At 30.9% G+C, this 20,000-nt stretch overlaps 1 protein-coding gene across 1 annotated transcript in view; it reads right to left on the reverse strand.

Annotated features, from left to right (window-relative positions):
- Nucleotides 1-20,000, reverse strand: part of LOC135507226 (slit homolog 2 protein-like) — a 640,120-nt gene that overhangs the window by 496,617 nt on the left and 123,503 nt on the right.

Raw genomic sequence — 20,000 nt, forward strand, 5'->3', positions numbered from 1 at the left:
AGTTATAGTAAAGGGGTTATAGTAAAGGGGTTATAGTAAAGGAGTTATAGTAAAGGAGATATAGTTATAGTAAAGGGGCTATAGTAAATGAGTTATAGTTATAGTAAAGGGGTTATAGTTATAGTAAAGGAGTTATAGTAAAGGGGTTATAGTAAAGGAGTTATAGTAAAGGGGTTATAGTTATAGTAAAGGGTTTATAGTAAAGGAGTAATAGTTATAGTAAAGGAGTTATAGTAAAGGAGTTATAGTAAAGGGGTTATAGTTATAGTAAAGGAGTTATAGTTATAGTAAAGGAGTTATAGTTATAGTAAATTAGTTATAGTAAAGGAGTTATAGTAAAGGGGTTATAGTTATAGTAAATGAGTTATAGTTATAGTAAAGGAGTTAGAGTTATAGTAAAGGAGTTATAGTAAAGGGGTTATAGTAAAGGGGTTATAGTTATAGTAAAGGAGTTATAGTAAAGGAGTTATAGTTATAGTAAAGGGGTTATAGTAAAGGAGTTATAGTAAAGGGGTTATAGTAAAGGGGTTATAGTAAAGGGTTATAGTAAAGGGGTTATAGTAAAGGAGTTATAGTAAAGGAGTTATAGTAAAGGGGTTATAGTTATAGTAAAGGGGTTATAGTTATAGTAAAGGGTTATAGTAAAGGAGTTATAGTAAAGGAGTAATAAAAAAGTGATAGTAAAGGAGTTATAGTAAAGGGGTTATAGTTATAGTAAAGGGTTATAGTAAAGGAGTAATAGTTATAGTAAAGGAGTTATAGTTATAGTAAATGAGTTATAGTTATAGTAAAGGAGTTATAGTAAAAGGGTTATAGTGAAGGAGTTATAGTAAAGGAGTTATAGTAAAGGAGTTATAGTAAAGGAGTTATAGTAAAGGAGATATAGTAAAGGGGTTATAGTAAAGGAGTTATAGTAAAGGTTATAGTAAAGTTATAGTAAAGGGGTTATAGTAAAGGGGTTATAGTAAAGGAGTTATAGTAAAGGAGTTATAGTAAAGGAGTTATAGTAAAGGGGTTATAGTTATAGTAAAGGGGTTATAGTTATAGTAAAGGGGTTATAGTAAAGGAGTTATAGTAAAGGAGTAATAGTAAAGAAGTGATAGTAAAGGAGTTATAGTAAAGGAGTTATAGTTATAGTAAAGGGGTTATAGTAAAGGAGTAATAGTTATAGTAAAGGAGTTATAGTTATAGTAAATGAGTTATAGTTATAGTAAAGGAGTTATAGTAAAGGGGTTATAGTAAAGGAGTTATAGTAAAGGAGTTATAGTAAAGGAGTTATAGTAAAGGAGTTATAGTAAAGGAGATATAGTAAAGGGGTTATAGTAAAGGAGTTATAGTAAAGGGGTTATAGTAAAGATGTTATAGTAAAGGGGTTAAAGTAAAGGAGTTATAGTAAAGGGGTTATAGTAAAGGAGTTATAGTAAAGGGGTTATAGTAAAGGAGTTATAGTAAAGGAGTTATAGTTATAGTAAAGGAGTTATAGTAAAGGAGTTATAGTAAAGGAGTTATAGTTATAGTAAAGGAGTTATAGTAAAGGGGTTATAGTTATAGTAAAGGGGTCATAGTAAAGGAGTTATAGTAAAGGAGTTATAGTTATAGTAAAGGAGTTATAGTAAAGGGGTTATTGTAATGGAGTTATAGTAAAGGAGTTAAATTAAAGGAGTTATAGTAAAGGAGTTATAGTTATAGTAAAGGAGTTATAGTAAAGGGGTTATAGTTATAGTAAAGGGGTCATAGTAAAGGAGTTATAGTAAAGGAGTTATAGTTATAGTAAAGGAGTTATAGTAAAGGGGTTATAGTAAAGGAGTTATAGTAAAGGAGTTATAGTAAAGGAGTTATAGTAAAGGGGTTATATAAAGGAGTTATAGTAAAGGGGTTATAGTAAAGGAGTTATAGTAAAGGGGTTATAGTTATAGTAAAGGAGTTATAGTAAAGGAGTTATAGTTATAGTAAAGGAGTTATAGTTATAGTAAAGGAGTTATAGTAAAGGGGTTATAGTAAAGGAGTTATAGTAAAGGGGTTATAGTTATAGTAAAGGGGTTATAGTAAAGGAGTTATAGTAAAGGAGTAATAGTTATAGTAAAGGGGTCATAGTAATGAGTTATAGTAAAGGAGTTATAGTTATAGTAAAGGAGTTATAGTAAAGGGGTTATAGTAAAGGGGTTATAGTAAATGAGTTATAGTAAAGGAGTTATAGTTATAGTAAAGGGGTTATAGTAAAGGAGTTATAGTAAAGGGGTAATAGTTATAGTAAAGGAGTTATAGTAAAGGTTATAGTAAAGGATTATAGTTATAGTAAAGGAGTTATAGTTATAGTAAAGGAGTTATAGTTATAGTAAAGGGTTATAGTAAAAAGGAGTTATAGTAAAGGGGTTATAGTAAAGGAGTTATAGTAAAGGAGTTATAGTAAAGGAGTTATAGTAAAGGAGTTATAAAAGGAGTTATATAAAGGAGTTATAGTAAAAAAGGGTTATAGTAAAGGTTATAGTAAAATAGTTAAAGTTATAGTAAAGGGGTTATAGTAAAGGAGTTATAGTTATACTAAAGGAGTTATAGTAAAGGAGTTATAGTAAAGGGTTATAGTAAAGGAGTTATAGTCATAGTAAAGGGGTTATAGTAAAGGAGTATAGTAAAGGGGTTATAGTAAAGGAGTTATAGTAAAGGGGTTATAGTAAAGGAGTTAAAGTTATAGTAAAGGAGTTATATAGTAAAGGGGTTATAGTTATAGTAAAGAGTTATAGTAAAGGAGTTATAGTTATAAAAGGAAGTTATAGTAAAGGATAGTAAAGGAGTATAGTAAAGGAGTTATAGTAAAGGGGTTATAGTAAAGGGGTTATAATAAAAGTTATAATAAAGGAGTTATAATAAAAAGGTTTATAGTTATAATAAAGGAGTTAAAGGGGTTATAGTAAAGGGGTTATAGTTATAGTAAAGGGGTAATATAGTTATAGTAAAGGAAATTATAATTTATAATAAAGGGGTTATAGTAAAGGAGAAAGTTATAGTAAAGGAGTTATAGTAAAAGAGTTATAGTTATAGTAAAAATTATAATAAAGGTTATAGTAAAAATTATAAAAGGGAGTTATAAAAAGGAGTTAAAGTTATAATTATAAAAAGGAGTTATATAAAGGAGTTATAGTAAAGGGTTATAGTAAAGGAGTTATAGTAAAGGGGTTATAGTAAAGGAGTTATAGTAAAGTTATAGTTATAGTTATAGTAAAGGGGTTATAGTAAAGGAGTTATAGTAAAGTTATAGTAAAGGGGTTATAGTAAAGGAGTTATAGTAAAAAGGAGTTATAGTAAAAATAGTAAAGGGTTATAGTAAAAATTATAGTAAAGGGGTTATAGTAAAGGAAAATTATAGTAAAGGAGTTAAAGTTATAGTAAAGGGGTTATAGTAAAGGAGTTATAGTATAAAAAGTTATAGTAAAGGAGTTATAGTAAAGGTTATAGTAAAGGATAATTATAGTAAGGGGTTATAGTAAAGGAGTTATAGTATAAAAATCAAGTTATAGTAAAGGTTATAGTTAAAAAGGGTTATATAGTAAAGTTATAATTATAGTAAAGGGGTTATAGTAAAGGAGTTATAGTTATAGTAAAAATTATAGTAAAGGATTATAGTTATAAAAAGGAGTTATAGTTATAAAAAGGAGTTATAGTAAAGTTTATAGTAAAGGAAAATTATATAAGTAAAGGAGTTATAGTTATAGTAAAGGAGTATATATAAAAGGAGTATAGTAAATAGATATAATAAAAGGGTTATAGTAAAGGGGTTATAGTAAAGGAGTTATAGTAAAAGAATTTATAGTTATAGTAAAGGGGTATAGTAAAGGAGTTATAGTAAAAGGGTAGTATAGTAAAGGAGTTATAGTTATAGTAAAGGGGTTATAGTTATAGTAAAAAGGAGTTATAGTAAAGGGTTATAAAAGGAGTTATAGTAAAAATTATAATAAAAATTTATAAAAATTATAAGGAAAATTATAATAAAGGAGTTATAATAAATAAAAATTATAATAAAAAGCATATATAATAAAAATTATAATTATAATAAAAATTATAATAAAAATATAGTAAATAAGTTATAGTAAAAAGGTAAAAATTATAATAAAGGAGTTATAATAAAAATTATAATTAAAGTTATAAAAAAGGGTTATATAAAAAAGTTATAATAAAAATTATTATAGTAAAGGAGTTATAATTATAAAAAAAATTATAATAAAGGAGTTATAATTATAATAAAGGAGTTATAGTAAAGGATATATAAAAATAATATAATTATAATAAAGGATAATTATAATAAAAATTATAATAAAAAGTTATAATAAAGGAGTTATAGTTATAGTAAATAAATAATTATAATAAAAGGGAGTTATAGTAAAGGAAAAATTATAGTAAAGGAGTTAAAGTTATAGTAAAGGGGTTATAGTAAAGGAGTTATAGTTATACTAAAAGTTATAGTAAAAATTAGTTATAGTAAAGGGGTTATAAAAAAAGGAGTTATAGTAAAGGGGTTATAGTAAAGGAAAATTATAGTAAAGGGGTTATAAAAATAAAGGAGTTAAAGTTATAGTAAAGGGGTTATAGTTATAGTAAAGGGTTATAGTTATAGTAAAGGGTTATAGTAAAGTTATAATAAAGGAGGAGTTATAGTAAAGGGTTATAGTAAATAAAAATTATAAGTTATAGTAAAGGGGTTATATATAAAGGAGTTATAGTAAAAAGTTATAGTAAAGGGTTATAGTTATAGTAAATTTATAGTAAAGGTTATAGTAAAGGAGTTATAATAGTAAAGGGTTATAATAAAGGGGTTATAATAAAGGAGTTATAATAAAGGAGTTATAATTATAGTAAAGGGTTATAGTAAAGGAGTTATAGTAAAAAGAGTTATAGTAAAGGAGTTATAGTTATAGTAAAGGGGTTATAGTAAAGTTATAGTTATAGTAAAGGAGTTATAGTAAAGGTTATAGTAAAAGTTATAAAAGGAGTTATAGTTATAGTAAAGGAGGTTATAGTAAAGGAGTTATAGTAAAAGGGGTTATAGTAAAGGAGTTATAGTTATAGTAAAGGAGTTATAGTAAAGGGGTTATAGTAAAAAGTTATAGTAAAGGTTATATAGTAAAGGGTTATAGTAAAGGGGTTATAGTAAAAAAGTTATAGTAAAGGAGTTATAGTTATAGTAAAAATTAATTATAGTAAAGGAGTTATAGTTATAGTAAAGGGGTTATAAAATGAGTTATAGTAAAGGAGTTATAGTTATAAGGGGGTATAGTAAAGGAGTTATAGTAAAGGAGTAATAGTTATAAAAGGGTTATAATAAAAATTATATTAAAGGATAGTTATAGTAAAGGGGTTATAGTAAAAAAGAGTTATAATAAAGGAGTTAAGTTATAGTAAAGGATAATAGTAAAAAAATTATAGTAAAGGAGTTATAAAAGGGGTTATAGTAAAGGAGTTATAGTAAAAGGGTTATAGTAAAAAGATAATAAAAATTATAAAAAATTATAGTAAAAATTTATAGTAAAGGAGTTAAAGTTATAATAAAAAGTTATAGTTATAGTAAAGGGTTATAGTAAAGGAGTTATAGTAAAGGAGTTATAGTTATAAAAGGAGTTAATAAAAATTATAATAAAAATTTATAAAAGGAGTTATAGTAAAGGGTTATAAAAGGGGTTATAATAAAAAGTTATAGTAAAGGAATTATAAAAAGTTATAGTAAAATTATAGTAAAGGAGTTATATTATAGTAAAGGAGTTATAGTAAAGGTTATAATAAAGAATTATAGTAAAGGGGTTATAGTATAAAAAGTTAAAGTTATAGTAAAGGGGTTATAGTAAAGGAGTTATAGTAAAGGGGTTATAGTAAAGGAGTTATAATAAAGTTATAGTAAAGGAGTTATAGTAAAGAGTTATAGTAAAGGAGTTATAGTTATAGTAAAGGGGTTATAGTTATAAAAAGGAGTTATAAAAAGGAGTTATAGTAAAAAAATTATAATAAAAATTATAGTAAAGGGGTTATAGTAAAGGAGTTATAGTAAAAAGGTTATAGTTATAATAAAAAAAGTTATAGTATAAGGAAAATTATAGTAAAAAGTTATAGTAAAGTTATAGTTATAGTAAAAAGTTATAGTAAAAATTATAGTAAAGGAGTTATAGTAAAAATTATAGTAAAAATTATTATAGTAAAGGAGTTAAAGTAAAAGGAGTTATAGTAAAGGGTTATAAAAATTATAGTTATAGTAAAGGATAATTATAGTAAAAATTTAATAAAAATAGTAAAGGAGTTATAATAAAGGGGTTATAGTTATAGTTATAGTAAAAATTATTAAATAATTATAATAAAAATTATAATAAAGGATAATAAAAAGGATAATTATAGTAAAGGAGTTATAATAAAAAAGTTATAATAAAGGAGTTATAGTTATAGTAAAGGGTTATAGTAAAATAGTTATAAAAAGGAGTATAATAAAAATTATAGTAAAGGGGTTATAGTAAAAAAAGTTATAGTAAAGTATAGTAAAGGGGTAATTATAATAAAGGGGTTATAATAAAAATATTATAATAAAAATTATAATTATAATAAAAATTATAAGTTATAGTAAAGGGGTTATATTATAATAAAGGATAATTATAATAAAGGAGTTATAGTAAAGGGGTTATAGTAAAATAGTAAAAGATATAATAAAAATTATAATTTATAATAAAGGGAGTTATATAAAAATTATAATAAAGGTTATAATTAAAATTATAAAAAACATTATAATAAAGGAGTTATAGTAAAATATTAAATAAAGGAGTTATAATTATAATAAAAGGGTTATAGTAAAAAAGTTATAAAATAGTAATAAAAAAAATTATAAGGGTTATAGTAAAGTTATAGTAAAGGAGTTATAGTAAAGGATTTATATAAAAAAGTTATAGTTATAGTAAAGGTTATAGTAAAGGAAAATTATAATAAAGGAGTTATAGTAAAGGAGTTATAATAATAATAAAGGGGTTATAGTAAAGGAGTTATAGTAAAGGGGTTATAGTAAAAATTATAATAAGTTATAGTAAAGGAAGGTTATAGTTATAAAAAGGAGTTATAGTAAAGGAGTTATAATAAGTTATAGTAAAGGAGTTATAGTAAAAATTATAAAAAGGAGTTATAGTAAAGTAATTTATAGTAAAAAAGAGTATATAAAGGAGTTATAATAAAGGAGTTATAGTAAAAATTATAGTAAAGGAGTATATAAAAATTATAAAAGGAGTTATAGTTATAGTAAAGGAGTTATATATAAAAGTTATAGTAAAGGAGTTATAGTTAAAAAAGGGTTATATATAAAAGGAGTTATAAAAAGTTATAGTAAAGGGGTTATAGTTATAAAAAAATTATAGTAAAGGGGTTATAGTAAAAAGGGGTTATAGTTATAATAAAGGATTATAGTAAAGGAGTTATAGTAAAGGAGTTATAGTTATAATAAAGGGGTTATAGTAAAGGAGTTATAGTTATAATAAAAAAGGGGTTATAGTAAAGGAGTTATAGTAAAGGGTTTATAGTAAAGGATTATAGTAAAGGGGTTATAAAAAAAGGAGTTATAGTAAAGGATTATAATAAAATAAATAAAAGGAGTTATAGTAAAGGGGTTATAGTAAAGGAGTTATAAAAATTATAGTAAAGGTTATATTATAGTTATAAAAGGGGTTATAATAAAGGATAATTATAGTAAAGGAAAAGGGGTTATAAAAAAATTATAATAAAGGGGTTAAAGTTATAATAAAGGGGTTATAATAAAGGAGTTATAGTAAAAATTATAGTAAAGGAGTTATAGTAAAGGAGTTATAATAAAGGATAGTAAAGTTATAGTAAAAATTATAGTAAAGGAGTTATATAATAAAGGTTATAGTTATAAGGGGTTATAGTAAAGGAGTTATAGTAAAGGATAGTTATAATAAAGGAGTTATAGTATAAGGGGTTATAGTAAAAGTAAAAAAGTTATAGTAAAGGGGTTATAGTAAAGGAGTTATATAAAGGTTATAGTAAAGGAGTTATAGTTATATAAAAGGTTATAGTAAAGGAATAGTTATAGTAAAGGAAAAATTATAGTAAAGGAGTTATAGTTATAAGGAGTTATAATTATAGTAAAGGTTATAGTAAAAATTATAGTTATAGTAAAGGGGTTATAGTTATAGTAAAGGGGTTATAGTAAAGGGGTTATAGTAAAAATTATAGTAAAGGGGTTATAATAAAGGTTATAATAAAGGGGTTATAGTTATATAAAAATTATAATATATAAATGAGTTATAGTAAAGGAGTTATAGTAAAAATAGTTATAGTAAAAGGGTTATAGTAAAGGAGTTATAGTTATAGTAAAGGGGTTATAGTTATAGTAAAGGGGTTATAGTAAAGGGTTATAATAAAGGAGTTATAGTTATAGTAAAGAGGGTTATAGTAAAGGAGTTATAAAATTATAATAAAAAGTTATAATAAAGGAGTTATAGTAAAGGGGTTATAGTAAAGGAGTTATAATAAAAATTTATAAAAAGTTATAGTAAAGGGTTATATAAAGGAGAATTTATAATAAAAATTATAATAAAAAGTTATAGTAAAGGAGTTATAGTATAAGGGGTTATAGTAAAGGAGTTATATAAAGGGGTTATAGTAAAGGAGTTATAAAAGTTATAGTAAAGGGTTATAGTAAAAAGGATATATAAAAATTATAGTAAAAATTATAGTAGTTATAGTAAAGGAGTTATATAAAGGGTTATAATAAAGGAGTAATAGTTATAGTAAAGGAGTTAAAAATTATAGTAAAGGGGTTATAGTAAAGGATTATATATAAAAAAGTTATAGTAAAGGAGTTATAGTAAAGGGGTTATAATAAAAGTTATAGTTATAGTAAAGGGGTTATAAAATTATAAAAAAATTATAATAAAGGGTTATAATAAAAAGGAGTTATAATAAAAAGGGGTTATAGTAAAGGAGTTATAATAAATATAAAAGGAGTTATAGTAAAAAAATTATAGTAAAATTTATAATAAAAATTAGTTATAGTAAAGGGGTTATAGTAAAGGAGTTATAATAAAGGTTATAATAAAAGGGTATAATAAAGGTTATAGTAAATAAAAATTATAAAAAGGGTTATAGTAAAGGAGATATAAAAGGAGTTATAGTTATAATAAAGGAGTTATATAAAAAGTTATAAAGGAGTTATAAAAGGAGTTATAGTAAAGGAAAAAGTTATAGTAAAAGGGGTTATAGTAAAGGAGTTATAGTTATAAAAGGAGTTATAGTAAAGGATAAAATAGTAAAATTATAAAGTTATAGTAAAGGGGTTATAATAAAGGAGTTATAATTATAATAAAAATAATTATATATAAATTATAATAATAGTAAAGGAGTTATATAATTATAAAAAAATTATAATAAAAATTATAGTAAAGGAGTTATATAAAGGGTTATAGTAAAAGGAGTTATAATAAAGGAGTTATAGTAAAGGAGTTATAGTAAAAATATAATAAAGGGGTTATAGTAAAGGAGTTATAGTAAAAATTTATAATTATAGTAAAAATTAAAAAAAGTTATAATAAAATTATTATAAAAAAGGAGTTATAGTTATAGTAAAGGGGTTATAGTAAAAATTATAGTAAAGGAGTTATATATAATAAAGGATTATAATTATAATAAAGGAGTTATAGTTATAAATAAAGGGGGTTATAGTAAATAATAAAGGAGTTATAGTAAATAGTAAAAGTTATAGTTATAGTAAAGGTTATAGTAAAGGGGTTATAGTTATAGTAAAAAGTTATAATAAAAAGTTATAGTAAAGGAGTTATAGTTATAATAAAGGGTTATAGTAAAGGGGTTATAGTAAAGGAGTTATAGTAAAGGTTATAGTTATAGTAAAGGGTTATAATAAAGGGGGTTATAGTCATTAAAGGAAAATTATAGTTATAATTATAGTAAAGGAGTTATAATAAAGGGTTATAGTAAAGGAGTTATAATAAAAATTTATAGTAAAGGAGTTATTGTGAAGTTATAATAAAAATTATATATAAAAATTATAAAAAGGATATAGTTATAATAAAGGGGTTATAATAAAGGAGTTATAGTAAAGGGTTTATAGTAAAGGGAGTATAATTATAGTAAAAGATTAAAGTTATAGTAAAGGGGTTATAGTAAAGGAGTTATAATATAAAAAAGTTATAATAAAGTTATAGTAAAGGGGTTATAATAAAAATTATAATAAAAATTATAATAAAAATTATAATAAAAAGTTATATTAAAGGGTTAAAGTATAATAAAGGTTATAATAAAAATTATAATTATAATAAAGGAGTTATAATAAAGGAGTTATAGTAAAAGTTATAGTAAAGGAGTTATTATAATAAAGGTTATAATAAAGTTATAATAAAGGAGTTAAAGTTATAGTAAAGGAGTTATAGTTATAGTAAAGGTTATAGTAAAGGAGTTATAGTAAAGGAGTTATAATAAAGGAGTTATAATTATAGTAAAGGGGTTATAGTAAAGTTATAATAAAAAGGGTTATAGTTATAGTAAAAGTTATAGTTTATAGTAAAGGAGTTATAGTTATAGTAAAGGAGTTATAGTAAAGGAGTTATAGTAAAGGAGTTATAGTTATAGTAAAGGGGTTATAGTAAAGGGGTTATAGTAAAAAGTTATAGTTATAGTAAAGGGGTTATAGTAAAAAGTTATAGTCATAGTAAAGGGGTTATAGTTATAGTAAAGGAGTTATAGTTATAGTAAAGGGGTTATAGTAAAGGAGTTATAGTTATAGTAAAGGAGTTATAGTAAAGGGGTTATAGTAAAGGAGTTATAGTAAAGGGGTTATAGTAAAGGAGTTATTGTAAAGGAGTTATAGTAAAGGAGTTATAGTAAAAGGGTTATAGTAAAGGAGATATAGTTATAATAAAGAGTTATAGTTATAGTAAAGGAGTTATAGTAAAGGGGTTATAGTAAAGGAGTAATAGTTATAGTAAAGGTTATAGTTATAGTAAAGGGGTTATAGTAAAGGAGTTATAGTAAAGGAGTAATAGTTATAGTAAAGGGTCATAGTAAATGAGTTATAGTAAAGGAGTTATAGTTATAGTAAAGGAGTTATAGTAAAGGAGTTATAGTTATAGTAAAGGGGTTATAGTAAAGGGGTTATAGTAAAAAGTTATAGTAAAGGAGTTAAAGTTATAGTAAAGGGGTTATAGTAAAGGAGTTATAGTTATACTAAAGGAGTTATAGTAAAGGAGTTATAGTAAAGGGTTATAGTAAAAGTTATAGTAAAGGGTTATAGTAAAGGAGTTATAGTAAAGGGGTTATAGTAAAGGAGTTAAAGTTATAGTAAAGGAGTTATAGTTATAGTAAAGGGGTTATAGTTATAGTAAAGGAGTTATAGTAAAGGAGTTATAGTAAAGGAGTTATAGTTATAGTAAAGGGGTTATAGTAAAGGAGTTATAGTTATAGCAAAGGGGTTATAGTTATAGTAAAGGAGTTATAGTAAAGGAGTTATAGTAAAGGAGTTATAGTTATAGTAAAGGAGTTATAGTAAAGGAGTTATAGTAAAGGAGTTATAGTTATAGTAAAGGGGTTATAGTAAAGGTGTTATAGTAAAGGAGTTATAGTAAAGGAGTTATAGTTATAGTAAAGGGGTTATAGTAAAGGAGTTATAGTCATAGTAAAGGGGTTATAGTTATAGTAAAGGAGTTATAGTTATAGTAAAGGGGTTATAGTAAAGGAGTTATAGTTATAGTAAAGGAGTTATAGTAAAGGGTTATAGTAAAGGAGTTATAGTAAAGGGGTTATAGTAAAGGAGTTATTGTAAAGGAGTTATAGTAAAGGAGTTATAGTAAAAGGGTTATAGTAAAGGAGATATAGTTATCGTAAAGGAGTTATAGTTATAAAAGGAGTTATAGTAAAGGGTTATAGTAAAGGAGTAATAGTTATAGTAAAGGAGTTATAGTTATAGTAAAGGGGTTATAGTAAAGGAGTTATAGTAAAGGAGTAATAGTAAAGGAGTTATAGTAAAGGGGTTATAGTAAAGGAGTTATAGTAAAGGAGTTATAGTAAAGGAGTTATAGTAAAGGGGTTATAGTAAAGGAGTTGTAGTAAAGGAGTTATTGTAAAGGAGTTATAGTAAAGGAGTTATAGTAAAGGAGTAATAGTTATAGTAAAGGGGTCATAGTAAATGAGTTATAGTAAAGGAGTTATAGTTATAGTAAAGGAGTTATAGTAAAGGAGTTATAGTTATAGTAAAGGGGTTATAGTAAATGAGTTATAGTAAAGGAGTTATAGTTATAGTAAAGGGGTTATAGTAAAGGAGTTATAGTAAAGGAGTAATAGTTATAGTAAAGGGGTTATAGTAAAGGAGTTATATTAAAGGAGTTATAGTTATAGTAAAGGAGTTATAGTTATAGTAAAGGGGTTATAGTAAAGGAGTTATAGTAAAGGAGTTATAGTAAAGGAGTTATAGTAAAGGGGTTATAGTAAAGGAGTTATAGTAAAGGAGTTATAGTAAAGGAGTTATAGTAAAGGAGTTATAGTAAAGGGGTTATAGTAAAGGAGTTATAGTAAAGGAGTTAAAGTTATAGTAAAGGGGTTATAGTAAAGGAGTTATAGTTATACTAAAGGAGTTATAGTAAAGGAGTTATAGTAAAGGGGTTATAGTAAAGGAGTTATAGTAAAGGGGTTATAGTAAAGGAGTTATAGTAAAGGGGTTATAGTAAAGGAGTTATAGTAAAGGGGTTATAGTAAAGGAGTTAAAGTTATAGTAAAGGAGTTATAGTTATAGTAAAGGGGTTATAGTTATAGTAAAGGAGTTATAGTAAAGGAGTTATAGTTATAGTAAAGGGGTTATAGTAAAGGAGTTATAGTAAAGGAGTTATAGTAAAGGAGTTATAGTAAAGGGGTTATAGTAAAGGAGTTATAGTAAAGGAGTTAAAGTTAGAGTAAAGGGGTTATAGTAAAGGAGTTATAGTTATAGTAAAGGAGTTATAGTAAAGGAGTTATAGTAAAGGGGTTATAGTAAAGGAGTTATAGTAAAGGGGTTATAGTAAATGAGTTATAGTAAAGGGGTTATAGTAAAGGAGTTATAGTAAAGGGGTTATAGTAAAGGAGTTAAAGTTATAGTAAAGGAGTTATAGTAAAGGAGTTATAGTTATACTAAAGGAGTTATAGTAAAGGAGTTATAGTAAAGGGGTTATAGTAAAGGAGTTATAGTAAAGGAGTTATAGTTATAGTAAAGGAGTTATAGTTATACTAAAGGAGTTATAGTAAAGGAGTTATAGTAAAGGAGTTAAAGTTATAGTAAAGGGGTTATAGTAAAGGAGTTATAGTTATACTAAAGGAGTCATAGTAAAGGAGTTATAGTAAAGGGGTTATAGTAAAGGAGTTATAGTAAAGGGGTTATAGTAAAGGAGTTATAGTAAAGGAGTTATAGTAAAGGAGTTAAAGTTATAGTAAAGGGGTTATAGTAAAGGAGTTATAGTAAAGGGGTTATAGTAAAGGGGTTATAGTAAAGGAGTTATAGTAAAGGAGTTAAAGTTATAGTAAAGGGGTTATAGTAAAGGAGTTATAGTTATACTAAAGGAGTTATAGTAAAGGAGTTATAGTAAAGGGGTTATAGTAAAGGAGTTATAGTAAAGGGGTTATAGTAAAGGAGTTATAGTAAAGGGGTTATAGTAAAGGAGTTAAAGTTATAGTAAAGGGGTTATAGTTATAGTAAAGGAGTTATAGTAAAGGAGTTATAGTAAAGGAGTTATAGTTATAGTAAAGGGGTTATAGTAAAGGAGTTATAGTTATAGCAAAGGGGTTATAGTTATAGTAAAGGAGTTATAGTAAAGGAGTTATAGTAAAGGAGGTATAGTTATAGTAAAGGAGTTATAGTAAAGGAGTTATAGTAAAGGAGTTATAGATATAGTAAAGGGGTTATAGTAAAGGGGTTATAGTAAAGGAGTTATAGTTATACTAAAGGAGTTATAGTAAAGGAGTTATAGTAAAGGGGTTATAGTAAAGGAGTTATAGTAAAGGGGTTATAGTAAAGGAGTTATAGTAAAGGGGTTATAGTAAAGGAGTTAAAGTTATAGTAAAGGAGTTATAGTTATAGTAAAGGGGTTATAGTTATAGTAAAGGAGTTATAGTAAAGGAGTTATAGTTATAGTAAAGGGGTTATAGTAAAGGAGTTATAGTAAAGGAGTTATAGTAAAGGGGTTATAGTAAAGGAGTTATAGTAAAGGAGTTAAAGTTATAGTAAAGGGGTTATAGTAAAGGAGTTATAGCTATAGTAAAAGGAGTTATAGTAAAGGAGTTATAGTAAAGGGTTATAGTAAAGGAGTTATAGTAAAGGGGTTATAGTAAAGGAGTTATAGTAAAGGGGTTATAGTAAAGGAGTTATAGTAAAGGGGTTATAGTAAAGGAGTTAAAGTTATAGTAAAGGAGTTATAGTAAAGGAGTTATAGTTATACTAAAGGAGTTATAGTAAAGGAGTTATAGTAAAGGGGTTATAGTAAAGGAGTTATAGTAAAGGAGTTATAGTTATAGTAAAGGAGTTATAGTTATACTAAAGGAGTTATAGTAAAGGAGTTATAGTAAAGGAGTTAAAGTTATAGTAAAGGGGTTATAGTAAAGGAGTTATAGTTATACTAAAGGAGTTATAGTAAAGGAGTTATAGTAAAGGGGTTATAGTAAAGGAGTTATAGTAAAGGGGTTATAGTAAAGGAGTTATAGTAAAGGAGTTATAGTAAAGGAGTTAAAGTTAAAGTAAAGGGGTTATAGTAAAGGAGTTATAGTAAAGGGGTTATAGTAAAGGGGTTATAGTAAAGGAGTTATAGTAAAGGAGTTAAAGTTATAGTAAAGGGGTTATAGTAAAGGAGTTATAGTTATACTAAAGGAGTTATAGTAAAGGAGTTATAGTAAAGGGGTTATAGTAAAGGAGTTATAGTAAAGGAGTTATAGATATAGTAAAGGAGTTATAGTAAAGGGGTTATAGTAAAGGAGTTAAAGTTATAGTAAAGGAGTTATAGTTATAGTAAAGGGGTTATAGTTATAGTAAAGGAGTTATAGTAAAGGAGTTATAGTAAAGGAGTTATAGTTATAGTAAAAGGGTTATAGTGAAGGAGTTATATTTATAGCAAAGGGGTTATAGTTATAGTAAAGGAGTTATAGTAAAGGAGTTATAGTAAAGGAGTTATAGTTATAGTAAAGGAGTTATAGTAAAGGAGTTATAGTAAAGGAGTTATAGTTATAGTAAAGGGGTTATAGTAAAGGGGTTATAGTAAAGGAGTTATAGTAAAGGAGTTATAGTTATAGTAAAGGGGTTATAGTAAAGGAGTTATAGTCATAGTAAAGGGGTTATAGTTATAGTAAAGGAGTTATAGTTATAGTAAAGGGGTTATAGTAAAGGAGTTATAGTTATAGTAAAGGAGTTATAGTAAAGGGGTTATAGTAAAGGAGTTATAGTAAAGGGGTTATAGTAAAGGAGTTATTGTAAAGGAGTTATAGTAAAGGAGTTATAGTAAAAGGGTTATAGTAAAGGAGATATAGTTATCGTAAAGGAGTTATAGTTATAGTAAAGGATTTTTTTTGGCAGAAACAAAGAAAGTTTAATTTATCTCTCTCTCCTCCCGCCTCTCTAAACATCTTCAAGATGTCTCCAATCAGCCCAGCTCCCCTCCCTCCCTCCCTCCCTCCCTCCCTCCCTCCTCTCTGAACGTCTTCAAGATGTCTAGTCAGCCCAGCTCCCCTCCCTCCCTCCCTCCCTCCCTCCCTCCTCTCTGAACGTCTTCTAGATGTCTCTAGTTAGCCCAGCTCCCCTCCCTCCCTCCTCTCTGAACGTCTTCTAGATGTCTCTAGTCAGCCCAGCTCCCCTCCCTCCCTCCCTCCTCTCTGAACGTCTTCAAGATGTCTCTGGTCAGCCCAGCTCCCCTCCCTCCCTCCCTCCTCTCTGAACATCTTCAAGATGTCTCTAGTCAGCCCAGCTCCCCTCCCTCCCTCCCTCCCTCCCTCCTCTCTGAACGTCTTCTAGATGTCTCTAGTCAGCCCAGCTCCCCTCCCTCCCTCCCTTCTCTCTGAACGTCTTCTAGATGTCTCTAGTCAGCCCAGCTCCCCTCCCTCCCTCCCTCCCTCACTCCCTCCTCTCTGAACGTCTTCAAGATGTCTCTAGTCAGTCCAGCTCCCCTCCCTCCCTCCCTCCTCTCTGAACGTCTTCTAGATGTCTCTAGTCAGCCCAGCTCCCCTCCCTCCCTCCCTCCCTCCTCTCTGAACGTCTTCTAGATGTCTCTAGTCAGCCCAGCTCCCCTCCCTCCCTCCCTCCCTTCTCTCTGAACGTCTTCAAGATGTCTCTAGTCAGCCCAGCTCCCCTCCCTCCCTCCCTCCCTCACTCCCTCCTCTCTGAACGTCTTCTAGATGTCTCTAGTCAGCCCAGCTCCCCTCCCTCCCTCCCTCCCTCCCTCCCTCCTCTCTGAACGTTTTCAAGATGTCTCTGGTCAGCCCAGCTCCCTCCCTCCCTCCCTCCCTCCTCTCTGAACGTCTTCAAGATGTCTCTAGTCAGCCCAGCTCCCCTCCCTCCCTCCCTCCCTCCTCTCTGAACGTCTTCTAGATGTCTCTAGTCAGCCCAGCTCCCCTCCCTCCCTCCCTTCTCTCTGAACGTCTTCAAGATGTCTCTAGTCAGCCCAGCTCCCCTCCCTCCCTCCCTCCCTCCCTCCCTCCCTCCCTCCTCTCTGAACGTCTTCAAGATGTCTCTAGTCAGCCCAGCTCCCCTCCCTCCCTCCCTCCCTCCTCTCTGAACGTCTTCAAGATGTCTCTAGTCAGTCCAGCTCCCCTCCCTCCCTCCCTCCTCTCTGAACGTCTTCAAGATGTCTCTAGTCAGCCCAGCTCCCCTCCCTCCCTCCCTCCCTCCTCTCTGAACGTCTTCTAGATGTCTCTAGTCAGCCCAGCTCCCCTCCCTCCCTCCCTTCTCTCTGAACGTCTTCAAGATGTCTCTAGTCAGCCCAGCTCCCTCCCTCCCTCCCTCCCTCCCTCCTCTCTGAACGTCTTCTAGATGTCTCTAGTCAGCCCAGCTCCCCTCCCTCCCTCCCTTCTCTCTGAACGTCTTCAAGATGTCTCTAGTCAGCCCAGCTCCCCTCCCTCCCTCCCTCCTCTCTGAACGTCTTCTAGATGTCTCTAGTCAGCCCAGCTCCCCTCACACCCTCCCTCCCTCCTCTCTGAACGTCTTCAAGATGTCTCTCGTCAGCCCAGCTCATGGCAGGTTGAGACAGTCCTCCTCCAATATGTTTCCTCCCTCAGTCAATGTTTTCCTTCCGTCCTTCGCTACAGCCAGAGAGCTGGTCACACACACATGTTACTCTGAACCAGCTGTCTTCTACCATCTGTCCATCACACACACACACACACACACACATATGCACTCCCTCATGTGTGTGTGTGTGTCCGGCATTCCTTTGAGTGCTGAGCTGGAAACTCTGGCCATGAAAGCAAACAGTGTTGGCCACCAGTCTCCTGGACAGCCGCCAGGCGAAGCACACACACACACCCCTAAAACACACACAGACACACACACATGGACACAGACACACACACACACACCCATGTATATTACTGAGTAACTTAGATCTTCAAGCTCATACTGAAAAGGGTAAGTATCCAAACCTCCCTTTTAAAAGCTCATGTTCTGTTAACTCCTCCCCCAATAACTTTGTTGTTCTGTTAACTCCTCCCCCAATAACTTTGTTGTTCTGTTAACTCCTCCCCTAATGACGTTGTTGTTCTGTTAACTCCTCCCCTAATGACGTTGTTGTTCTGTTAACTCCTCCCCTAATGACGTTGTTGTTCTGTTAACTCCTCCCCTAATGACGTTGTTGTTCTGTTAACTCCTCCCCCAATAACTTTGTTGTTCTGTTAACTCCTCCCCTAATGACGTTGTTGTTCTGCTAACTCCTCCCCAAATAATGTTGTTGTTCTGTTAACTCCTCCCCTAATAATATTGTTGTTCTGTTAACTCCTCCCCAAAATACCTGAAACACTGGACAGTTAGTCCCCCTCCACTAGACCTGAAACACTGGACAGTTAGTCCTCCTCCACTAGACCTGAAACACTGGACAGTTAGTCCCCCTCCACTACATAGAGACCTGAAACACTGGACAGTTAGTCCCCCTCCACTACATAGAGACCTGAAACACTGGACAGTTAGTCCCCCTCCACTACATAGAGACCTGAAACACTGGACAGTTAGTCCTCCTCCACTACATAGAGACCTGAAACACTGGACAGTTAGTCCCCCTCCACTACATAGAGACCTGAAACACTGGACAGTTAGTCCCCCTCCACTACATAGAGACCTGAAACACTGGACAGTTAGTCCTCCTCCACTACATAGAGACCTGAAACACTGGACAGTTAGTCCCCCTCCACTACATAGAGACCTGAAACACTGGACAGTTAGTCCCCCTCCACTACATAGAGACCTGAAACACTGGACAGTTAGTCCCCCTCCACTACATAGAGACCTGAAACACTGGACAGTTAGTCCTCCTCCACTACATAGAGACCTGAAACACTGGACAGTTAGTCCCCTCCACTACATAGAGACCTGAAACACTGGACAGTTAGTCCCCCTCCACTACATAGAGACCTGAAACACTGGACAGTTAGTCCCCCTCCACTACATAGAGACCTGAAACACTGGACAGTTAGTCCCCCTCCACTACATAGAGACCTGAAACACTGGACAGTTAGTCCCCCTCCACTACATAGAGACCTGAAACACTGGACAGTTAGTCCTCCTCCACCAGACCTGAAACACTGGACAGTTAGTCCCCCTCCACTACATAGAGACCTGAAACACTGGACAGTTAGTCCTCCTCCACTACATAGAGACCTGAAACACTGGACAGTTAGTCCTCCTCCACTACATAGAGACCTGAAACACTGGACAGTTAGTCCTCCTCCACTAGACCTGAAACACTGGACAGTTAGTCCCCCTCCACTAGACCTGAAACACTGGACAGTTAGTCCCCCTCCACTACATAGAGACCTGAAACACTGGACAGTTAGTCCCCCTCCACTACATAGAGACCTGAAACACTGGACAGTTAGTCCTCCTCCACTACATAGAGACCTGAAACACTGGACAGTTAGTCCTCCTCCACTACATAGAGACCTGAAACACTGGACAGTTAGTCCCCCTCCACTAGACCTGAAACACTGGAGAGTTAGTCCTCCTCCACTACATAGAGACCTGAAACACTGGACAGTTAGTCCCCCTCCACTACATAGAGACCTGAAACACTGGACAGTTAGTCCTCCTCCACTACATAGAGACCTGAAACACTGGACAGTTAGTCCCCCTCCACTACATAGAGACCTGAAACACTGGACAGTTAGTCCCCCTCCACTACATAGAGACCTGAAACACTGGACAGTTAGTCCCCCTCCACTACATAGAGACCTGAAACACTGGACAGTTAGTCCTCCTCCACTACATAGAGACCTGAAACACTGGACAGTTAGTCCCCCTCCACTACATAGAGACCTGAAACACTGGACAGTTAGTCCCCCTCCACTACATAGAGACCTGAAACACTGGACAGGTGGTCCTCCTCCACTACATAGAGACCTGAAACACTGGACAGTTAGTCCCCCTCCACTACATAGAGACCTGAAACACTGGACAGTTAGTCCTCCTCCACTACATAGAGACCTGAAACACTGGACAGTTAGTCCCCCTCCACTACATAGAGACCTGAAACACTGGACAGGTGGTCCTCCTCCACTACATAGAGACCTGAAACACTGGACAGTTAGTCCTCCTCCACTACATAGAGACCTGAAACACTGGACAGTTAGTCCCCCTCCACTACATAGAGACCTGAAACACTGGACAGTTAGTCCTCCTCCACTAGACCTGAAACACTGGACAGTTAGTCCCCCTCCACTAGACCTGAAACACTGGACAGTTAGTCCTCCTCCACTACATAGAGACCTGAAACACTGGACAGTTAGTCCTCCTCCACTACATAGAG

Source organism: Oncorhynchus masou, chromosome 20, assembly GCF_036934945.1.
Source record: "Oncorhynchus masou masou isolate Uvic2021 chromosome 20, UVic_Omas_1.1, whole genome shotgun sequence".
Taxonomy (NCBI): domain Eukaryota; kingdom Metazoa; phylum Chordata; class Actinopteri; order Salmoniformes; family Salmonidae; genus Oncorhynchus; species Oncorhynchus masou.